Raw genomic sequence first — 22657 nt, 5'->3', positions numbered from 1 at the left:
GGTCTGTCACAGACCACTGCTTGTCATTGCTGCCATTCGCAGCCTACTGTGAAATAATTGCCTGTTTTCAACTCAAACATGTGGTTTCACGCTAATCCGACTTGTTTTCTCATTATATCCCCCCCCCCCCCCCACCGACCCTTCCTCGTCTACCCCTCCCTCTCCGTATCGCCGTCTCACAATCTCTCTCTCTCTGTCTCCCTCTCCAGCCCAGCATCATCTCCTGTGGGCCTGCTCGTTGCTAACTAGGCTGCCTCTGAGCCCACAGGTATGTACCCTCCCCCCTCCTCTTCCTCCACTTCATGCTCTATTTTTAAACTCCACTCCGCAGGATCCTTCCCCATGATTCTCCCTCTCCAACCCCAACTTGCATCTCTGTCAGCACCTAACTAGTATTCCAGGCGAGAGGTAGGAGCCTGTGGATCTATTTCTATTTATTAATTTATGCCCATGCTTACTCTTCTACTTTTTTTGTGTTGAAGAAGCGCTGCCTCAACTCAGAATTAATGCTTCACAGTATGAAGGAGCAGATTCTATTCCTTCCATTACAACCTTGGATGATCTTTTCAGCTGGTGATTTATTGTATTTTTTTTTTTTTTGCATCAACAGTAGAAATATTAACTGTATTGGATAGGAAGACATAGTGGGTCAGTTGAGGTGCCAGATGTGAGGGATGAAAGAGGGGGAAGGGTATAACCACTGTTAGCTTCAATGTACTTGTGATGCACCCAAACCTACCAAAAGCCTCACTGACTTAAATGAATGGATTAGCAATGGATACATTTACTTATGTCTTAAAGGGTCTGTTTTCTTGAGCTGCCCCCCCCCCCCCCCCCCCCCCGAGTGCAGACATAATGCATTTGTGGGACTGTATAGCTGGAGTCCAGTGGCCCGGTCACGTCCCCCTCCGCTGTCTCATATCTTTTAAGACTGCTCGACTGGCTCTTCCAAGTACTTATCCTCCTGACAGGAGCTCACAACAAATGACCTCCTCCAGCGGATGAGTACCACGCTCTCAAAGCGATCTGTGTTTGTGGAGAAAAAGCTTTTGGACATTGTAAACAGTTTGAGTGCGTGTGCATTTCTCTCACAAAAAACAATTGTTCAAGTTATTTACTCCTCTGTGATAGTAACGAATACCTTGAGATGAATTTAACAGATGCAGCTATTGCTTTTCAGGTGGCAGGTACTTTTTATCTTATCCACCTAAGGGGATCCCATAATAGACATTGTGTCAGTTAATTTATGCAATATTGATTCTCAGTAAAATCAGTTACTATATTTAGTGGTTGTCACCCTTGGGATTGTGAGGCTTACTGGACCACTGCAGACTAAAGATTAATCAATTTTTCATCAACAAGAGGTTTGGTTGCCATGGTTACCCTGTGTCTTTGATATGAAGCATTTGAGTTTCATTACTTTACCAAGGTTGTCTTTGATTTAAAAGGGAGGAGAAACAGAGAGAGAAAAAATAACATGAAAAGGCTAAATTGACTATTTAAGTCATTGTAACCCATCTTTGGCCTGTGGGCAACCAGCAAACCCATCGCACTTCAAATGACTACTGGCTTAAAGAATGCATTTCTATTTTCTATTATTGATACAGACAATTGAGACGACTGGCCGTGTCTTGAGGTTAACAACTTTTTGTCAACCTGATCAACACTATCTGACTCGGTAATGATCCTGGTCTGTGTTCCCAGAGGTGGCATTTAGGTCTAAAGGCAGAGGTGCCTTGCATCATTCCTCTCTGATCTTCCCATGCAGAACCTACGCTGCAAACAGCTGTAAGACGATCCATTTGTCACACACACAGTCCTTCACAGACAACGGCTGTCAATGGGAGGCTTCTGAGTTATGTGCATTACCAAAAGGGAGAGGTTTCTCAAGGATTTTACAAACACAAGCACTTGCATATACACACACACACACACACACATCAACGCTGTGCCCTCTCTTTGCAAAGGAACGTCACACACTCAAGTGCTGGCGAGTTAGCTTGTTAGCGAGTTAAATTGTCAGCTTGTTAGCTTGTCAGCGCTTTAGCCGTCGTGGCTGATAGTGTTGCCACCAGAGGCGATACCAGCGGCTCGATTAACCCTGCAATAAATCGTCTTCTGATCTAACTTCCGTGGGATTTTTCCAGACTAAAAACCCTGTACAAATGTACAATTATTAGTGTTTCAAACTGTATATGTGTTACAAACTGTTGTGCCGTGTTGTTTTAGCCTGTTAAAAAAGGGTTTGTTTGTCTCTTGTGGGTTACTAATTATTGTACAATGTTAGAACCATGACTCATATACAGTACATACATAACACAAGTAGCTCTGACCACCATGCATTTGGCGGTTGAGCGCCAAAAAATGAATTATCCTGCCTGCTAAAGAAAAACATCAGTTGATATGGCTTCACGCCGGTATGACGGTGTGTAGAAAAACGTACCGTTAGGAAATTGGAACCCGGTTTAGTGGCCAGCCGTACACACACATTGTGATCTTGCATGCAGCACTGAGTATAGGCTCTGAATGAACAGCAATCCTTTCAATGCACTCACTGATTTGGCGTTCACGGCCCATTCAAATTTGAAAGTTTGCTCAGTTTGTGCATTTTATAAAATCAAAATCATTTAATAATACTTTCGTGACCTTCTCTCTAAGTGGTAAATATAGCGGAAATGTAACATTTATGCAAACCTAGGTACTTTCTCATTATTTCTATACATATTTTAGTCCCAAGAAGCTGTATTAGCAGTAACCATGTAAATGTGTGCTCCTCTTTGAGCCACAAGGGTCTCTCCGTCTCCACCTCAGCTTCCCCCGTCTCTGCTTTCAATCTTTTTCCTCTGATTTGTCAGTTTCTCACTCATCTTCATTCATGCGCGATTTCTTTAGCGTCGCAAAAGCATAAATAGATCATTATTACTAGTGAGGCCATGTTTTTTTTTGTTATTTATTCCCCCTTTTCCTCTATCCCGCTCATTTAATTTCTCCACTTTATCTACCCCACCCCACCACTGCTTTGTGCCGTCCCGTAGCCTGCCTTGGCCAGGTACTGCACTAGATGAAAAGGTTTGCATCCGAAGCGCTCGTTCAAAGATGCCTTCTGCTGCATCCCCCGCTCTCCATGAGCACTCGGTTGTCCCTGCCAGGCAGATGGAAGGGGGAGGGAAAGAAGGGCAAAAGAGTGGAAGAAAGATTAGGGGAGACAAACATTGACAGAAAGGAGAGAAAGAGAGAGTCAGATCTTGATAGGATGACTTGCTTCAGATCCGGATGTTGCACCTGGTCTCTGTGGAAGATCAAAGAAGCTCAGGTGAGTGCAGCGAGGGGAATCTGCCCCTCAGTCTGCTCTCACTCGGCTTCCAGTCGGGAGCTCCTCTAAAACATCCGTACTCAGTCTGGAGGCTGCCACGGGACATGAAAGGGGTTTTTAAAAAATTGTTCATGTTTTCATTACCTGACGTAATGACAGAGTCACACTGAGCTCTGGGTTCAGTTGAAGGGAAAAACATCTTGTGCCTTCATCCAAATCCATTGAAACATCCTCCCTCGGGTTGAAATTTGAATGCTCGTTTGCCTGCAGGAATCAACTAAGTCAGCATTGATATAATATGTCATAATGTATTTAGTCTGGATTTGTCTCAGTATGAGTTTTTCTACGATGAAAGCAAGCAGCTTTCCCTCGTGCTGAAACATATGGACCCAAGAGTGGCCCATGTACCATGGTTGATCTCAAGAAAATACCACATGGACGTGAAAAATACTTGTTATGGCATCTTGTTTTGGGACCCAAACTAATTAATAGGATGTGCACATTCCCCCCTTGAAACAATGTCGACATGCCACGCAGGAGATGCTGTATGCCTTGCTTGTTGATCGAATATGAGGAATTTCTCTCGGGTACCGTTGTGTTCTCTCCGCTTCCAAACTGTTTTACCAGCCGTTACTAGACCACATCAAAACACAGCGTAGGGCTTGCAGCCCCAACCATACATTTATTAGCTTCTGTCTGAAGAGTCATTGCCTGGGAATAATTGAAAACGTTAAGCGTAAAAGAGATATTGTGTTTGCGGTCGGGAAAATAAACGATTTGTCTCTTGGAAATAACTATCGTGATAGCATTCTCCTCAGGGATTGGAAGGCGGATCAGGCGGGGTCTGTGGTTTACCGACATAAATCTTGTCTGAAGACAAGCTAGATAATTCACTGTGGGTTCTGAGCTGGGAGATTTAGCCTCTGGATGCTGCAGCGACAGGAGATGCTGAGGGGAAGGCGGTAAAATAACTGACAGTTGGTCATTACGAAAGAAGCAGGTGGGCCACAAAATCAATCACGCCGAGACCGGCCCGCACCGCGACAGATGCCTGTCTTCTGCTTGATGAAGAGCTCCGCTGTTCCTCTGAGTGATGAGGAGGAGGAGGAGGAGGAGGAGGAGAGGATTGAAAGTGGATTAAAAGGGAAACGAGGGAATTAGGATGAGTTGGAGGATAAGAAAAGAAAAGAAAAAGGCATGGGGGGGGGGACAAAGTGTGAAGCTAAGAATGAGCCACTGAATGAAGGGTTGAGCTGCTGTATATTTTAAGGTGTTTAAGGTGTTTGATCAAACAGAAGTCAACATTTTATAGAGTAGGAGGAAAAGTTCGAACGAAGTGGAGAAAAGGAAGGGCAGGCCATAATAACTATCCTTTTGCAAACACCTCAGGGTCAGGGTGTAATTCGATGTGGCTACAGTTCACATAGTGGCGCTTCAGCGGCCCTGGGGGCAGGTTTTTAGAGCAGGTCGGAGTGCGTGTTTTGACAACACCTTTTATAGGCTATTTCATGGTGTCTGCACTAACTCTATGAGAAAAATATCTCAAGTGTGAAATGCCACTGCATTATTGGCCCACACTCAATAACGGGCACTTTATTTAATTTTTTTTTACTCATTTAAAAAATGGGTCTATCAAGGGGAATTTTGTACCCCGGGATAAGGTCGGGGACGGGACAGCACTTTTAAAGGTCAGCCATAGTCCAATGAGATTCATTTCCAACTCACTAGTGGATTTACTGACTCAAAATGACTAGTTATCGATTTACATATATTTATGTATATACTGTATGACACCTATTTTGTCGTTTTGTCATTTTGACCATGAGTGTAGGTAGGACACAAAACATGTCTGATACTGGCTGGTACTAATATCCTGTTGCAATTCATCTCTTTAGATTAAAAATCTTTTTAATATACAAAATGCATTGTGGAGCTCATATCTGTGTCTGAGCCCTTTGCCTTTTTTCTGTAGTGCGATGAGACGATACCGTGGCAAATGGAGGGGAATGAATTGTCCCGGCAAACAACAGTCCTTCAGCAAGCGGGGAAACATGTTTACGGAGCAGTAAGAGTACTTCTCTCGTGCATCAATGTACGCTTAATTATTCCACAACGAGGCCACCAGACGAAATAGGAACAAACGGGTTCGAGGTCATAAGGCTGCTCCATGCTGGCCCAGACACTCGGATTAGCAGTTCATTTGACAAATTATTGATTTCTGCATCACAGCCTCCCTTTCAAAGCTCTTCCAGCTCAAGTGAGGAGACCACACCTCAACCTGGCAGCCATAGGGGGGGATGTTCATGAACACAGTGCACGTACATTGTGTACGACGTGCATGGCAACAGAAAATGCATGCAACCTTCTTCTTTTTTTTAAAGTAATGGGGTAATTCGCACCTGAAACAAGAATCAAGTCATTTAAAGAAGTTGAGAAGGAATTGCAATAGGTGCTGAATATGAATAATATATTGAGTAGTTGCTCATCCCGTAGGTCTGAATTATTAGAGAATTAAGTGTGCCTTTAAGCCTCATTTTTATCTATGTGTAACAAATATTATAATTGCCTTGATAGTTCCTATTTGAAAGGACAGTGGGGCAGCAGTGAGAGGAGAGAGGAATATGCAGCTTCCACTTTGATTGGGTTTGCAATCATTACATAATTTTTCTCCTTAATATGTTTTTCATTTTTTTCATCTGTTTGTTGACGGGTTAACGGGTTATAATTACTGCACCTAAAATCTTCTCCATTCTCACACAAATACCTCTCACATGTACTTTAAAAGGATTAACATATCAACATTTAATCCGAGGAGATGGTATCGTTTCGTACGTCATGCAATTTTGAAGTAAGATTTGATTCCACATGCTACACACTTTTTCGGCATCCCTCTGTTTATTCTAATGAGTGCGGCACAGCTGCTGGCATACGCCGCACCATGCGTGCTCGCCCTTTATCACCATCTATTTCTTTTACTACGTATATACACTCAATCACCTTCCTCCCACCAACCTCGGTCTCTACCTCTTCTATCTACTGCTTTAATCAAGCATCTCATCACGGACCCAGGAGGATGAAGGATAATGAGATTAGGCTTGTACATGTTTACACATTCTTATTTAGATTAAGCTTCCGCTGTCTGACCCATATTTTCTCTGCCTCCCGTCTCCCTCGCAGGCTCCATCTTTCCCACTTTTGTTTCTTTGCCTTTCTGTGCACACACACACACACACGCACACACACACTTTGTTCTCTGTTAATGTAAACCGCAGTGATGAATCTAATCATTTCAGTTCGGTTGACTGTATTGTGGGATTCTCTTTGGCTTTTATTGGGGATTATGCAATAACGTGCATGTGTACATGTACGTGTATGTAACAGTGTGTACGTATGGGCAAGCACTGTTAGAACTTTTGCATGTGAGTGTGCGTGTGTGTTCTCCTCCGCTCATCTGTCCTCAGTGCCGACCCCTGTTCTACAACCACTACATTGGTACACGGTAGAGTTATCCAAACAGGGGAGGAGATGATATGCTAAGGCTACAACTAATGCAATGCGCAGAGCACCAGGTTTTAGCAGCCATCCCTTATGAGGAAACACAAGGTCCTTGTAAAAGGGGAAATGAAAGTACGAGTGCTCGGCAGGAGGGTCCTGTTGATCCGCCATGACAAAGACAAGGTGAGTGAGCCCATTCCAAGTGTCTGTAATCCTAAACGGATTCTGTGTTACTCAGGGGATCTGAGATACTCATTTTACATAATTAACCATTTCTGTATAATTGATCGATACTAATCAGCACTCTATTTTGGAATGTCTTTTAAAGGCCCGATCCATGATCCAAATGACGCTCACACTACAACAGAGCGGCATCCTTCTCTGCTCGGGAAGATATTATTCATCTTTATCTGCACCAGAAGTAAAATAGTTTTTCACCGCAACAATTTGCATTTCAATCATTTCTTCTCTCACAAATAGCGGGCGTCTGCTCATTCACCAAATCAGTCCTGTCATCTTGTTCGCTTTCTAGGATCTTTCATGAGAGAACGAATATGAAGTAACTGTACGGTGAAACTTGTGGGCTGATGTCAAATAATTCAGCGCTGTACTCGTCTAACTCCCACGTTTTGCCCTCTACCTCGTCTGTGAAGTCTGACACACACACACACACACACAGGTTGTTTTCGGTACATCGTTTACTTTGCGCCACTGTTTCTCTGAGCCATTTTCCATTCGCCCCTGCAGTTCATCAGGTCATTATGAAGTAAAATACATTATATGAATGGCTTTTTGACAGACTACAGTAATGTAGCGGCGACCCACTAACTGTTAAGAGCTAATGCCTGTGTGTCCCAGTGAAACACACAGACACACGTCTGGCCTCTGGAAAGCACCCACTGTGCTAACTGTGCTACAGTCTGGTGCTACTAGGCCACCAGTGTCAAAGTTAACCAAAAGCAATCATTAGCGAATAACAAAGCAGCTCCTGTGATCCTAAAGATTCTGACAGCCGACAACAAGCCGTGTGTCCCAAAGCCGAGCAGCGACTCGGGCAGAGAACACAAACAGGACTTGATGGGAACAAGTTCTTAGAGCTGGACTTGAGGCTGGGATCTTTCTGAAGGTTTCAGGCAGCCGTGGTAATGAACATCAACTGGAGTTACACAAGCGTTGACACGATGTCAAGAAAGAGACATCTCTGTGAAGGAGAAGGCTTGGTGTTGGAGGGTATTTCTGTCTTACAATGAGACCTATTGGCTGTTTTGGATTTACGATTCATTTATTAATAAGGTTGACCATCTGACTTTCTCTCTTACTGTGTTATGGCTCTTTTTTCCTTTTTTTATGCGCTGAGGTTGTGGTAATATTTGTGAAAGCTGCTACAAGGAACTTCTGACAGTCCATCGACCTTGGTTCTCCCGTGCCTCCCTTTTTATAACAAACTGTCTCACACTAACTTCCAGTATATCTCCTGACAGTTGAGATGATAGCATATTATGACACTTCTTGTTATGACAACATTTTACTAGTTTTTATGAGTGAGGTGGTGCATATGCTGTGTGTGTGTGTGCTAATCTCAATGAGATGACAGAAAGCCCCTTAATGCAGCTCATTTACTTAACATTATCTAATATAAATTATGGCGTGGAAACATTAATGACTAGAAAATCACTCTAATCAGGACATTTAAAGCGGCTATAAAAACTCTTTAAATCCCTGTTAATATTTGTCAATGTGTCCTGGGTGTGTGAGTTCAAGCTCACATATCGGCTGCAAAGGTCAAATAATTAGCTGGATAATTTTTGTCCGAGTTGCTCTCATGACTTGTGTTGCACAGTGGTGAACAGTCGTACCTCTTATTTTAAAAATGAAGATGATGCTGTTGATGACAACCACCCATTACCCTTTTGCGATATCCAGCCAAATGACCTTTTCAGGAATGTCTAAACCGGTGTATGTGGCTGTTCATCCCTTTGTGTTTTTGATACACTAGTGGTCCCTCCGATGTCTGTGTTTCTCTGGACGGCCTGAGTTTGGCTCCAGCCTGTCTTGGTGTGGAGCCAGAGGGTGAAGAAGGCAATGGGACTCTGATAAGAACGTCTGGGCATTTCCTCCACAGAGCACGCAAACCGCCCCCACCTACACATACGTAGACCTTCTCTGCGATCTGACCCTGTCACCAATGTCCCAGGGGATTATGTTGGACCTGTTCCTGCTGCAGAGTTGAAACTGGGGGCACTCGTTGCTACAATGGATAGTTTACATCTGGGATGGTGAACTGTTGGAAATGCACACAATGTTTGACTTCAGCTTTTCAGAGGCTAAAATGTGTCCTCTGTTCAAATAGGATTTAAAAACGGCATCATTTAACAACCCAGCCATCAATTCTCCACTACAATTAATTATTACTTCTTTTTTTTTTTTTACAAAATATGAATGAGGTTTTTGTTGGTTGATGTGAATAGGGAATGGCACTCTGCCTCAGATTTGGAATGGCGAGACTAATGGAAAGCTGATGGAGCGATGCCGCATCCAGCAACTCCTCTGTTTGTGCCTATTTTATCGATCTGTTTATAAGGGAATCAGGATGACACTTCTATCATATGTACCAACCTGCGCTATTTTCTCCTGCTAAAATAATGGAGACATAAATGTAGGTGGTTTTTAAGCCCTTCGTGAGGCAGTGTTAGAACACTCAAACTGTTGCCAAATGAAAGAGAGACTGCTAAATATAAAGAAATATATATACATAAAACCATTTTTCATGTCCCAGGCATCACACCAGGTTAAGACAGATATTGTAAGTAAGTACTGTGGTGTGTGTGTGTGTGTATGTGTGTGTGTGTGTGTACATTATCACACCACAATAGTTTGAAACCCATGCAGACCCAGAATACCAGATCACTCTCTTGAGGGTTCCGCACTCGGTCGCCAACTCCCCTTTATGGAGAACAAAGGTGTTTTTCATGTCTCTGTTGTGAGTGTTTTTCCCCGATCCCTTTATGCTGCTGCTGCAGCACACACAGACACACACACACACAGCCTGGTGCCGTACAATAAGTCCCCGATGATCTGTGGGCTGGGAGGGGAAAGAGGAAGAGAGGGGCTGATGCATTTCCTCTGGACACACACTGCGTGTTGGGGTTGGTGGTTTGTCGTGCACCTCTAGGTTCACGCACATTGTTAAAGTGGCGTGGTGGTGGCAGTTTGACATGTAATTTGACCCATGCCTGGGCCGCTGTGGCACAATAGCAAGGCTGAGTCTCCAGCGGCCTGTTTGCCTTCTGTCCTCATTCTGTCTTTCATTCTGTCTTTTCATCACTTTTTAAAAAATCTATTTTGTTTTCTATAGCAACTGTTTTTTTAATACAGTCCAACAACTGCTGCTTCAATTCAATTCTACAGTACAGTATCACTATGAGTCAGTGTTCCAGCAACTTGGTACAAAACATATTTCTTTAAATTAACCTTTTAAAGATTTCAGGTGCTGTGACAATTGAAGCTATTGCATGTCAAATTGAGACTTCCACCTCAATTCCTTTCATCGCCTCTTTTCCTTGTGCGTTGGTCCCTCCCATTTGAGATGTGAGCAGAGGAGGCAAGGAGACAGGAGGCGAGAAGAGTCAACGCAAAATCTGTAAACATAGACAGCCAGGCTTTGGGTTTGTCATTTTAAAGATCCTTCCCTTCATTACGATGAATGGGAGGTTTAATACCTCTATTGTTTTTAATGTAGTGGACTTCTGTATTTCATGATCTCGAGCAGATGAGCATAACAGTGTTGATAACAACATTTATTGACTTTTGATTTGATGGATATAAAGGACGTGCATTTTAGGAAATTTGATATTCCTCAAGATGACAAGTGGAGGTCTATTTATGGGTCAAAGGCAGGAGGCCGGGATCAGTAGGAGCCACAAAATAAGTACAGCTGGACTCACCGTCTTGCTGGGATGGATGTGGCCCTTTTTAAAATGCGGCACAACAAGGAGCAGCTGCGGCAGTGGTGGCAAGTGACCGTAATCTTTCAGATGAGCAAAGTGGCAGCAGTCATGGCAGCAAAAGATCTAACAAATGAATGCTGCCCCCACGCTGTAATGACATGGGTGCTGTTGGATACACGTGTGCAGTGGAAGGAACATGCCACGTGAGTCCACGGATTCTACTAAAGAGCGTGTGTTTACGGCAGCAGAGTTCACACTCCAGGAACTTACAGTAGATAGTTTACATCTGGCTAATTACCGTTTAGAATGGCAGAGGACGTTTAACTGGAACTTTAACGACTTCGGAGAGTAACGCCAGCCATCGTAGTTCTATTAAAGACAAAATGCCACAAACACGCAGCGGCGTTCTCAATGTGAACTGGTTTGCAGGCTTCTCTTTTTTTTTTCCAATGAAATAATAATCAGTACATCAATCAGCCACTACAATCACATGGTAGTTTGGTGTAATAACCAGCGTGTATTGCAGTAGCAAGTGAGTCTCAGTCGCTGAAGTAAGAATGAAAGACTGGGGGGAAAAATATGGAAAGAGATCAAAGAGGCCTCTGACCAATAGCAGCACAGCAAGTGGTTGCTCTGCACACACTTCAAGTCAACATACATCCTCTCCGTCCAGCACCACAAATTGCTGAGTACATTTAGAGTCCCGGACGAGGCAGAGGCAGCCTTCACCACAGCCAGTCGCCATGTCCACGTGGTAAGTGAGGCTATCTAAGGTGAAGACAGCACTGATGGATACCAATGGGACCATTGGTTCTGGCTCAAAGCATAAAACACCTTTTGGACTCTACACTACCCTGCGTGTGAATTCAAGTTCAAGTTACGTGCTAAAACTATGAAGAAAAATACGTTCTTTTAACAATTCACTTTCGGACACAGAAGATATGTGAGCATTCACTTCAGATGACAAAAGAATGCCGTCGTTTGCGTTTGGCTGGAACCACCAGCTTCGACCTTCCCACTGATGAGATTTTCCAGTACTTTTTAGTGGAAAAACAAACACAGCTGTGAGTCATGTACAGTAGAGAACGATCCGCACAGTGGGAGGCCAGTTTTTTAGCACAGACGGGATCAGAGGATTTGTCCACAAACTGTTATCAAGACAGGAAAAGGCATGACATCTGTGTTTGTAGACGCATTGAATATACGCTGACAGGTAAATACAGTAAACAGTGAGCTCAAAGAAACAGACAGGCACTTGAACGATTTGTGGTGCCTCTTGTTGACAGTTTAGTAGAGCACACCTGTTTGTCGGGCCACGCCTTGTCTGGCACTAATTACCCACGGCAGCCTCCCTACTTGGCTACTCCTTCGGGCCACTGATGATTTCTTCACCCGAGGCCCATTTCACCCACTGGTAAATTATTAGATTAGAGCAGTGATGCAGCAGAACATCAGGCCTGACGCTACATGAACCTATTTCTGTTTTAGCACGACGCCCAAAGGCCTCATAAAACACATGCCTTTCCACTGTAAAAAAAAAAAAAAAAAGGTTAATTAAAGGAGCTGTGTTTGAGATTTAAAACATCTAGTGGTGAGGTTGAAGATTGCAACCCGAAGTCTGAGGGATCAGCCCAATTGGGCTTTAGTAGAGGATCAGGGGCTCCCTACTATTATTAATTAATACTTCACGCTCATGTATGCAACCCTCTGCCTTCGGTAACATGACCAGCGGTGAGCAGTTTTGAAAAAACATCTGAAATCATTTGTCTCTTAAAAACTGTAAATATCATTTGTTTTTAAAGTCAAAACTGTCCGCCCCTTTAGCAGTATGTGATCCTTTGGTGAGCACCATTTACATCAACATTTCATTACTAATTGCATCTGTCGGTTGTCATAAGGCGCTCACAGATTTAGCCTGCGGGGCCACATGCGTAGAGCGATGCTACTTAGCAGCGCCTCGTCTGACGGATGCAGGACTGTTGTCGGGATTCTCAGATCTATTTTCGGTAGTAAAGGATGTCTGTGATTTAAAAAAAAAATATATATATATATATATATAGTGGCAATACCAAAGGGGAAAGTGTTGAAACAACCATTAAGTAACAGACCGACCATGTCATGTGGTATCACACTAACTCAAAAACACACAAGCATTATGCCACACAAAGACTCTCATAGAATATCATAATAAATCCAGGAAATTAAAGTGTGATATCGGCATTATTATAAACCGGGTTTGCCCAAGTTTAAATCTATGAATATTTTAATTGCCGCCTTTGGGTCTTTTTCGTTTGCAATTGAATGTAGTATTACCTCCATGTTTTACTTATTGATAGCAGCCTAATGAACAACGCTTTTAATATCTGAGGCCTGCTTCGTTACCGGCGGTTGCATCATTTTGAAGGATAAGGAAGAGGATTTCGGGTCATTCATTGACTAGAAAACTGCCCCCCCATCACTGTCCGGTTTTTCTCTCAACCAACTTCATTCCACGAGGAGTCGGTGGTGACCTCTGACCTCTAGTTAAAGGGTGATGTACACAGCCTTTTTTTGGATACTGGCCCCTGGAGGTTCATCAGCATGCGGTCGTCCCCCTGTTGGAGTGACGCGCCCGCTGCGTTCAGCACGCGGGCTCAATCAGCTGCTACTGTGGGAGGAGGAGGAGGAGGAGTCGCTCTCTCTCTCTCTCTCTGCCTGTTTCTCTCCCTCTCTCTCTCTCCCTCTCTCATTTTGCCGAAGTTGCGTGTAGCGCTCGCAGGCTCTCTGTGTGCGTGTGTCGCAGGCGGCTCCCCGCAGACTTTCTCGTTGTTGCGCCGTGTTGTGGAACACGGCGGGGAGGGGGGGGAGAGAGAAGCAAACCGTCCCCCAGTCTCCCGCTGTCCGTCCGCCCCGTGTTCCTTCTGAACTTCATTTCGGGATCGGGGAGGCTCTACTTTCAAGATGACAGAGGAAATGGGAGTTCGGCATGCAGAGCTGGTAGGTGTCTATCCCCCCCTTCCTCCCGCTCCTCGCCTTCTCCCCCCCCGCGCAGCCAGGTGTCCGCCGCTGGTTCCGGTTCGGTGCGCGCTTTGTTGTGTTTGTCCTCTTGACACCGGGGAATGTGTCGCGAGTGGACCGGACCCTGACGGACATGTCTGAAGCCGGCTGCTGATTTTGTTGTCAAACTTAAGCACCCGATGCTTTGTGTGCGTGCGTGTGTGTGTGTGCGTGCGTGCGCGTGTGTGTATTCATGTCAAAAAGCACGCGCAGCCCGTCGGTTATTCGTGCCGCGAGGTTCCAAAGCGGAGAGCACGATTCCGTGTCTATGAACGTGCGTTCATTTTTTCCCGGGGTCATTTCCGGTCATTTTTTTAGTGAAATGACCTGCTTTTTGGCAGTCCCGTATAAGTGCGCTTGTTATTCCAATGCTTCAGAATTTCTGTTCATGTGTTGTTGTCATGCATGCAAAACACTGGTGTCCGTTTTAGACTGAAACAGCAACTTTTTGTTTAACACTTTATTATGGTTTTGTAAAAAGTATCCTCATGGCATCTCAATTCTTCTAACAGAAAAGCAGTGGACTGGCCGGCATTTTTTTAAGATTCCTCAAAACACAGTCGGTCTCACTGAATAATTACAACTTGACCCAAACTGCGGTCTGCAACATCGAGCGCTGACTCATAAATCAAAAGGCAAATCTGCCACCGGGTAACTTCAAAGCTCAGGTGTCTCCAGCGGTGCTGGACGTGGTGGGCATCTCGCTGAGCTCGGCTGACCGCAGGAAGGACCGCGCGTTGCTGTTGGGCCGCCTCGGAGGCCACAGCGTGCTCAAGTGTCCGCAGCATCAACAGGGGGGGAAGGTCATCGCTGGCAGGCCGGCCCTCTATCTGACTCTGTCGGTGTGTGTGGCTCTGTGCTGGATCTCCGGTCACGTTTCTGGCTGGACACTCCTGACCTCTCATCGCCATCCATCTGAGCGACGACGACGTCTAGAAAGCACACACTCAATCGACCCGGATTGTGTGCCATAACTGTCGTCGTAGTAGTGGTTGTTGTTGTTATTGTTGCGATGCCCCGCTACGTGCCATTACACAACATGGCCGATCGAGGCACATCGACGCAGTCATACATGCGTCAGTCTCAAGTGAACGAGCCAGCGCTTCAGGCCGCCGCTTCCGCCTCCAAAAGCCATGCGTTCTCTTTCCCCCCCCCGACTCCTTCCTGTCTGTCTTTTGGGGTTGTTTCCCTGTGGTCTGGCTCGCATCCTCCCGCCCTCTCATTTCTACCTCTCTTGGTTTATCTGTGCATCAACCAACCCGTCTCCCTCCTCTCTCCTCCTCCCTCTGTTTCTCCCTACGGGGAATAAAGGGGGCCGTTCCGCTCTAAGGCCCGCTGTGAAGCTCGCTGTGTCTGGTTTACCCGCTATGTTGTCGGGCGTTTTGTGCGTTAAGTGCCGTGTGTTCACATGAAGGGACGTAGGTGTCTTTGTTGTGCCAGTGTATTCAGCGGATTTAAAAGGGAGGTACGTTTTAACGTTACTCAAAGCTTTAATGCTGGAGGTCCTGCAGCGGTCATGGTGTGGATTGTAAAGGCCAGTTGGGGAAAATAATTTCCGTTTTAATGGGAATCGTGAAAAGGAAATGTTACAATTAATAGATGTTTTTTCCAGTGAGTGGACCAATCCGGCCATGAGAGAGTGTTAATAACAGCACAGTGGTTCCCCAAAACAGCAGTAATTGGCCTTATTCTGTTGTTATTCCCACTGGTTAAAATATCTACAAAGATGTCCCTGATTGCCCTCTGGCCATTTGTGACAGTTTGTGACTCGTGTCCTGTATCTAATTCATCATGCTGTCTGCCGGTACTTATTAGATCCTACATCATATTTTGTTCTTTACCTTCACTGAAGGTCCTCCAGTCCTTGAAGCTTTTTAAATGAAGTCCGGTGACCAGCAGCTTAGAAATAAACCCGGTTTGGCCAAACCTTTTCTTCATCTTCATTTCAGAGTCTCTAATTCAAGTGGCATTAACATCTCTTTTAAGTCCTCCATTTACCTGGATCAAAATTGGGAACAGAACATCCTTTCTTGTACACATGTCATCTGAACCATTGCCCGACCTTGCTCAGAATATGCAATGTTAGGTTTGTTATATTAAAACAACATTTGTTGTATTATTATTTGTATGTTTTATAATGGCAGAAATACCCACAAGAACATTCTTTTATGCTTGGTACAAAAGTGAGATGTTCGTAGCCTTGACGTTTTGAATTCTCTTTCGTGAGTCTTGAGCTGTGTACAGCAGCTGCCAATGTGTTTGTACTGAAGGAAAGCTTCATTCAAAATATATCTGCATGTGCACCGGGGTCTGTAATAAGCTTCATGTTAGCCACAAGAGTTGGCACCGCAATGAAGGAAGCGGGGCTCCACTTAAATGCAATAGGAAGTGTCAAAACTGGTGGAAGAGCAGCAATAATTCTGGCAACCAAGGCAACCACTGGTTAAGAAGAGAATAACTTCCTTCCTGCAATAGACTGAGGCGTCACAAATAATTGGCAATAACTTGCCAACACAGTATAGAGTCAGCAGTAGATATAAGTAAAAACCTTGATATTATTCAAAGTAGTGATGCAAAGACCATTTAAATCCTCCTGTCAGTGCAATATGTGTCTCGCTTGTAAATCTTCTGTTCAGATAATTGTCATACAGGTGATATTATGCCCTAAATGTATATATGATTGCTGTAGTAATTAGTTACAAAGGCGGCAACCAACAGATTGCCAAGTTCATACTGTGGAGCATCCATTAGCAGAGGAAATGTTTCCTATGTGGTCCAGATAGGAACCTGGGAATTCATGTGTGGCATGGCATGGTAAAGCAGGAGAGACTTCCTCTTGTTTTGTTTTTATCCGGACTCCTTCGATCACATTCATTTGCAATGAGTTCTGGTACAGACTGTCCCGCGAATACATTTCACATCTACATCAACAAGAAGTGCTAATGCATGGCAGCACATGGCTGAACTTGTATTTCTGGCGACAAAAAACTCCCAATATTTAATGGGATTTAATGATGATGCGGGTTGCGCGTTAAACATCCACCTCACTGCGGCTTGTACTGAAAGGTTTAAAGTTAGCTTCCAAGATTTCCACTGTTGTGAAGGAAATCTAGACCAATATATGTTATGACCAAACATGGATTGTGGGCCCATTTAGGAAGGAAACTTGAGACGTTGTCAGACTCACTGCAGGTCGCTGACTAATGCAAACCATGCTTTAGGCCAAATCCTGCATGATGTCTGCTGTAACACGGAGTGCCAGGAATGGATCACACGATATGGGCCATTGCTTATTGGGTTATGGCTGGGCCCGGGCAGCTCGGATGACAAACTGTCGGCGGCAGAGAGCACGTCATGGTCCAGGTAAACCGCCGAAGGCCAATGAGCTGCAGGCAGAGGCCCTGGCTTTAGCTCCTGGCTACAGGATGCCTGCATTTCAGATTCAACAACCCAGTGAACTCGGAAAGAGAAGTCGGAAACCAATAATCTGAAACACATGAAGACCGAAAAAAAACACTAACAGAAGGAGGAAGGACAAATACCGCTATAACTTGTTCTTCTACTCGTCTCTTCTTCTACTTCCCATCCCTCACAGCGAGTGAATAACCCAGAGGAGAATTCTCTCAAAAGATCTGTCACAAAAAACTTAAATGTTTATATCATTTGACTTCATTAGGTAAAATGTGGCTGTGTTCCCCCCACAGAGACAGAGTCTCATTCAGTCACCTGGAAGGTACATTTAGGGAAGTAGTGCAGATGCTTATTCTCATTAAAGAGAACTAATGAACAAATAATTCAAAGACTCCATTAATATAACCGCTTGATTCAGTTGTTTGGTCACAGAGAGGAGCTTTAAAAGGCAGAAAGTATTTAAAAAAAATAGACTTTTGGGTGAGCTTGACATTTTCCAAAGAGAAAAATCATATAACACTTTGCATTAGGTAAGATGTGATCCTGAGAAGCCACCCAGACATGAAGAGAAAGGAGGCTCCCCCCCCCCCCCCACCCACTCAGCAGCAACATGTTAAGCTGAGGCGGCGTCCAACCTCCCACCACGCTGCAGTTAACAGCCAGCTGCCTGTGGACACTCTCTTGCAGCGACACACGTGTTTCCCATGATCTAACCTGCAGGCCCCGGGACCTGCTGTCAAGCGGCTGCCCAGCCCATAGGTCTCCCTGCCGGGGGCCGAGCGTGTCACCCCGCCTCTCTTTGAGAGACAGGAGCCACGGAGGTGGTGGAGAGCCCAAAAGGAATGGAGGTGTGACCCAGGGGTAAATAGTGTGGAGGATTCTGGGGGAACGCTAATAGCAACACGGCAATGAACCTACGCGAGAAAAGTCACAGGCAAAGGAGCAGAAATAATGGGTCTCTCTTTCCTCATACCGCTGGTCCAGCCAGCAGACATCTTTGAGGAACACCTCTCTGAAAGCAGCCTCTGTCCTGCCGCTTGATTACAGTTGCAACGAGTCTCTGATATTCTCCCAGGGCTCTCCGCTAAACCTGGATCACCACTAGGTCACTGGCTGCAGGGTGTGATGTCGTAGCACTATTAGTGAGATCTCCACTGACGCTGTCCCCTTCATGCACAGCTGTCATTCACGTGCGTGATACGGTTGTGAACCGGCTAGCAGCAAACTGAAGGAGCCTGGACGTGGCTCTTTTGATACGTCCCCCCCCGGCCAACCGGGTCAGTCAGCAGGAGACATTGTTAACCTTCACAATTTTTACTTTTCAAGTGCTGTGACGACGGCTTTTTTTAAAAAGGCCGCCAACGCCAGACAGCTATTGTTTGACAACCTAATGACTAGTGGCGGTCTCGATTGCTAAAAGAGGGGCGAGTGTGTTTTTTTTTTTTTTGCATTCACAAACGCATCATTCCGTGTCAAGAGTATGTAAGGTCACTCTTTATCTTTGCCCGGATCGATGGAACCACATTTTTCTCTAATATTGGCTACATGTATAGAGATATTTCTCTCATCAGCAGCAACCTGCAACACGCCCATATCAATATTACACAAATGGTACAAAATGGAGGCTGATCCCCATACGTCCGTCTGAGCTGGGATACGATAGATTTCCCAGCTCGAGGGGGATCAAATGACTGTTTACTAGTGATGAATGAAACTAATCAAACCAATAGAGCCACAGGCCTCTGACATTTGGAAGCACGGACCCTGCTGAGCCAACCAAACAGCAGCCAAGGAAAACAATGGCTCAACCCCTCCCGCCCCCCCCCTTGAAGGAAATGCCAAACATTACCCTGCTGTATAAATAGAAGGCTCTGACTTTGTAGAATGAGAGCGTGCGATAGAGGACAGGAACCCCCTCCCCGGGGTCACCGCCATGAAGGTCTCCCACTTCTCACTTTACTGCTCTTTTAGTTTTTCTCTCTAGGAGGGGGGGGAGGGGGGGCGCGGGACGTGTGATCTATTTCTGTGCATATTTCTTTTGACCTTGCCCGAGTTTTACTTGTGTATTGTCTATGACCCTCCCTCTTCCCCCCCCCCCCCTGACACCCGGTCACAAGGAATGACGTCACAAACACGTCCCGGCTTTATTAATGGCGGCGTCTACACCCACAGCTGAAGTGGCGATTGGCCCGCCTTGGCCGCGTTTTGCTCCCGGGCAGAGCGTACGCACTTTGATCCGAGCACCGCGGCTTTTGTGTAATGGCTTTTGGTTGAGCGGCCTGTTCTCACCAGCGGACAGATCAGTGCAGTTCAATTCAATCTTAAAGGTCATGACAAATGTTCCTTTCTCATCCAGATTGAGGGGGGTGGGGGGGGGCGGCGATTGCGTGGCCACTCGTGGACCTACAACGTGTTGCGCGTGGTGTGGAAAGGCCACCGGAGCTGGAATGGAAAACCAATCTAGGGATTCCATTCAGCCCTTTTTGCACTAGCTCTCCACCTTGCACCTGGGAAAAGAAAAGACAAAGTCGGTCCCGAAAGGAGGTTAGTTGCTTCTACTGCGTAACGAGGTTACGGACGACTCAGCAGCAGCAGCAACAACTCCTACAAGTCTGTCACCTGTGCCATCTCTTTGTATGAAGCGCACAGGTGTGTTTCCTTGGGCTGGAACTCCGTGCAGACAGTTAGAGAAGATTGAGTCCCAGCTGTCGCTGCACGCACACACACACACACACCAGGACACACACGTTCACCACCGAGTCCGGTTTTTATTTTTATCAATCTAATCCCCACAGGTTGGCAGTATGGCTCCATCGGTGTATGTTTTTCTCTTCTTCGTGAGACATTTAGATTTTTATCTTACTGCAGTGAGGAGGAGAAATGTTTAAACCATGTCACAAATCCCAAATCTTGTTGCTCAGAAATGTTTCTTAATAAGGATTGCAGTAAGGATTGGTCATTTTTGCATTGACCTGAGTATCTGCCTCCTCTAGAATCAATTACGCCAGATTGGACAGCAGCATTCTCTGATACAGATTGGGGAGCTGCCCGAAAAAGTGGCTAGTGCCTTATGGGTCAGTTACTGTAGCTGTTCTTTAGAGCACCGAGACAATACATTCAGCCAGTCAGTCAGCTGTTTCTCACACTGTGGAAACTTTTCAGGAAGATAACGTCAATCATCACGCAGCGGGCCTTTTGTTTCCTTGACAGTCTTCCACTCTAATATGGGTGTACAAGATGCAATTTCCCAATGAAAAGAACCTCTGTTCTGAAGCTGAAAGTGCCCGTTTATATAGTGCGTAGATTGCTTTTTCACACTATGTGGAGTACATTTGCATATATATAGAAAATACCAATAAAAGGTGAGCCATTAACTTGTCGCCATGCTCTTGTACAAGAAAATACATGCGCACACGGATGAAGATATAGAAAGATTGAAGCTGATTTGGAGTCAACTGTGAACACAAGAACTCAAAGTTGTGTTTTCTGCCAGGCAAGACAATAGTTTTTCTCATGTTCTGCAGTGTATGCGCTTTTACTCTTTCATCTTATTTGATTTGGTTTTTTTTTCATCAATACAAGTAGAAATGTTTTGCACGAAAATGTTAGCTTGCTCTGAGCAAACTGAATCAATGTTGTAGCCCTTAGATGATATTCCAGATGAACTCACTTTGAAAATGTCCAGTATTTCTTATGCATGAGAGAAAACTTTTTTTTCTTTTTTTCTAATAGGCCTAAGCAGCTTTAGCAAAGTTTTAGATATCACGCCATGGAGACGAATGCAATTAAAGAAAAAGGTCTACTCTCTGTGCTGTAAGTAAAATATTGGAAGAGAGAACACACTGGATACTGACCACAAGCTGTCTCCGAGCCTGATGTCATAGGTTCACAGTTCACCGCCCGAACACCGGCCACTGGGCTCGAAGCCCGCCCACCAATTACATTTTGGACCATTGTTGGCAGTTGAAAGCAACTCTCGTCTGCTCTCCCTCCAGCACGGGCCGAGCCACGTCTGAATATCTAATAAGCCGCTCTGCCAACTTCTGATCCCCGAGTTTGTTCTCACCTGGGCAAATGCACATGAATAATGGAAAGGGCAGGAAGTGAGGCGGGCGCACGGTTGCTACTCGGTGTTGTGTCGAGGCCTGATAAGCAGAGCAGCCTCAGAGAGCTGATGAGAACGCTGTCTGACTAGCTTCCTCACCCACAGGCTGCCAGGCTATAACAGGCAGAAAGAGAGGAGGTGTGTTCTACTCCCCATCACAACCCTGTGGAAATCTATTTTCATTCTGCTTTCATGTAGCCTATAAATGCATTAAGCCAATTAGCAAGTCTGGCTTGGCTCTGCGCCTGAAAAGAATTGATTGTTTATTTCGTGTTCAGTGTCTTGCATCAGCAAATGCCCTTCACTTAAGAAAAGCCCTCATAATCAGCAGTAATAAGCATATAAAAGGCATCTGTCTGTGAAAAGGGATGTGGCTTCGTGCGACATCACACACCTAGGTGCGCCTTCGTTGAAACCCCAAGAGGAGTCATTTGTGTCTGTAATAGTAGACACCAACTCAGTATTGCAAATGCACAAGCACAGCTAATTGAATATGGAGGAGCACACAGCCGTGATTTTCTCATATTCAAAAATGGGTAAAATGAAGAAACCAATTTGAATACGAGTACAATGTCAAAAACAGGTCAAATAATTGATTTTTAATTAAATGAATGTGCCGTATTAAATGGTGCCAAAGTGCCAAAACGATATCCAACACGTCACTAACTGAACCAACACACCAGCTTCCCGATGTGCCAGCATCTTTCATGCAGATGATTATGTTGTGTTGTAGGTTACGTGATCCACTGAGTCCCCATCCAGAGCTAACATTGGAAACCGGGGAATGTGAAAGTTAACTTGTACAGGGAGTCACAGTTGTGCCTGCTGCCTTTTTTAATCCTGCAGGGGTTATTGTGGGAGAGAGAGCAGGCTGACCTTGAAGACTGCCCAAAGCTGGCGCTGCAATAACGGTTGAAAATACATATTTTTTCCCAAAGAAAATGATTCCCTTAAAAGGAGTTTGCTACATGAAATGAATTCATTTTGAAATGAATTCGTAGTGTCCTGTTATGTGATGTGTCCTTAAACGGACCAATCATAAGTCAATGGAACAAACGAGGTAGGAGACTCGAACCACATTGGACCTTTTTGACTGCTCCCTAGATTTATTTTGAAATTGCTTTTGTAATTGGAGCGGCCTCCGGTGAAGCAGGGAGGGGGTTAAGCCCAAAGCGGCCCGCTCAACTGCACCGAATGTGAAATGGAAACACCGGCCTGGCTGCATCACTGTTTACGTTCTATGAATAGGAATCACATGTCGGATGAAACTAGACCGATCGGAAAGGCGAGTGGGAGAGAGGCAGGAAAAGACGGCGCGAGAGACCGAGGGGGGGGAACCGTTTGGCAAGC

General features: G+C 45.1%; 1 protein-coding gene across 4 annotated transcripts in view; it reads left to right on the top strand.

Moving 5' to 3' along the window:
* The window catches only part of mid2 (midline 2), a 110195-nt gene that overhangs the window by 34859 nt on the left and 52679 nt on the right, over positions 1 to 22657 (top strand). For 2 of the 4 annotated variants that reach the window (XM_037460561.2, XM_037460559.2), the window contains exon 1: positions 13486 to 13731. The exons of 1 other annotated variant lie outside the window; for it this stretch is intronic. The gene's annotated coding sequence lies outside the window, so the exon portion shown is untranslated. Of the gene's footprint in view, positions 1 to 209; positions 269 to 13485; positions 13732 to 22657 lie in introns of those variants that run through there. One more of the 4 variants, XM_037460560.2, reaches the window with a different exon arrangement.

Source organism: Pungitius pungitius, chromosome 2 (genome assembly GCF_949316345.1).
Source record: "Pungitius pungitius chromosome 2, fPunPun2.1, whole genome shotgun sequence".
NCBI lineage: Eukaryota > Metazoa > Chordata > Actinopteri > Perciformes > Gasterosteidae > Pungitius > Pungitius pungitius.
This window is presented reverse-complemented; position numbering and strand designations above follow the sequence as displayed.